The sequence below is a fragment of the Myotis davidii genome, unplaced genomic scaffold (genome assembly GCF_000327345.1).
Source record: "Myotis davidii unplaced genomic scaffold, ASM32734v1 scaffold234, whole genome shotgun sequence".
In the NCBI taxonomy this organism is placed as follows: domain Eukaryota; kingdom Metazoa; phylum Chordata; class Mammalia; order Chiroptera; family Vespertilionidae; genus Myotis; species Myotis davidii.
In genome coordinates, this window is record NW_006285617.1 from 69843 (window position 1) to 71860 (window position 2018).

The 2018-nt window shown below is 40.2% G+C and overlaps 1 pseudogene; it reads left to right on the forward strand.

Annotated features, from left to right (window-relative positions):
• Positions 1–260: 260 nt before the first annotated feature.
• On the forward strand, positions 261–1058 carry LOC102770631 (annotated as a pseudogene).
• Positions 1059–2018: the final 960 nt, after the last annotated feature.

The window sequence follows — 2018 nt, forward strand, 5'->3', positions numbered from 1 at the left end:
TGCGGGCGCCGGCGCCAGCGGTCCTGGGCTCGCGCGCGTGGCTTGCCACTCCTTCCCGATCCTCCGGGCCCCAGCCCACCGGTCGGTCCTGGTGCAGCCGAGGCCAAAGCAATGGGAACCCCTCCGCGGTGTACCGGGAGCTGCGGCCTCGCCTGGGCAGTGCAGTGTCTTCCAGGAAACCGGAAGCCCGTGGCGACCCCTGGCGACCCGTTTCCGAACGCTGGGGAATCGAAACTCCGCGGGGCTAAGTAGCCTGACTTAGGGCTGTCAGGGACCCACTGGTAGAAGATGATCTCTGCCTTCTAAATCCTGAAAAAGCCCACGGGAGAGATACAGTGACTCGGGTCTCAATATATTCAGATGAGTCTGTTGCTTCACATTTTGCCCTTGTCACTGCATATGAAGACATCAAAAAACGACTCAAGGATTCAGAAAAAGAGAACTCTTTCCTAAAGAAAAGAATAAGTTTTTTTGGAAGAAAAGCTTACAGGCGCTTTATTAGATGAAGAAACAAGTTCTGTGGGACGAGAACAAGTAAATAAGGCCTATCATGCATATCGAGAGGTTTGCATTGATAGAGATCATTTAAAGAGCAAATTGGGTAAAATGAATAAAGACAACTCTGAATCTTTGAAAGTATTGAATGAACAGCTGCAGCCTAAAGAAGTAGCACTCCTCCAGCTGAGAACAGAGGTGGAAATTCAGTAGGTGATACGGAATTTAAATCCACCTTCATCACACTGGGAGGTGGAAAAGTTGAGTTGTGACCTGAAGATCCACGGCTTGGAACATGAACTAGAACTGATGAAGAAAGACTGTAAGAATCTCAGAATAGAGCTACAGAAAGCCAAACAAACGGTACCGCAGAGTTAAATGGAGAAATTCAGATTCTGTGTGCATTGTATGAATGACTTAAGTAGGAATAGAATCACAGAGTTAATTTCTAACTACTTCAACTTACATTCTCTGACAAATTCACCTTTATCCTCCCATTTGTGCTAAAATCTGATATACTTTATACTTTTAGCATATACCCAGAATTATATAATTTTGTATAAAAACTAACTTTTATAAAGCTTACTATTTATTAATGTATTAAAGCTAGTCTTTCAAAAAAATAAGAATAAATAAAATATAACTTCTACATCAAAAGTAAATACATTAGATGACTAGTCAAAGCATTTTATGGCAAGTCAAAAAATGATAAACTAATGGCCGTTTTTTTAATACAAATCTGTGTAATATCTAAAAGTGCTGTCATCAGCTGAGTCAACTTTGCAGTTTTCCTGTGATTTGTAATTTATTATAGATGAATGTCATAATTATAGGAAGTTAGAGGTAATTGTGTCTGTAATGACTTTTTGTGAAGAATGGAAGATAAAGCTATTATACAGCTGACAAAGCATTACCTGGATGACAGTTCCTGAGATTTTATTTTAATGTTTATTTATTTTTTAAATTTATCTTTATTGCCGAAAGTATTACAGGTGTCTGCCTTGTGTATTTTTTCCCCATTGACCACCTCCTCCCCATACTCGCCCCTCCCAAGTCTTTACCACGCTATCGTCTGTGTACATGGGCTATGCGTATATGCACATAAATTCCCCGATTAACCTCTACCCCCACCCCACACACATACACACACTCTCCACCCCCACCTTTACCCTGAAATTCATCAGTCTATGCATGGTTTTGTCTCTGAATCTATTTTGTTTGTCAATTTATTTTGTTCATTAGATTCTACATATGAGTAGTTCATGTGATACTTATCTTTTTCTGACTGGCTTATTTTGCTTAGCATAATACTCTCCAGGTCCATGCATACTGTTGCAAATGGAAAGAGTTCCTCATTTTTAAAGGCGTGTACTATTCCATTGTTTAAATGTACCACAGTTTTTGTTATCCACTCATCAGCTAATGGGCACTTTGGCTGTTTCCAAATCTTAACTATTATAAATGGTGCAGCTATGAACACAAGGGTACATATATCCGTTCTGATTGTTGTTTCTAGTTTCTCG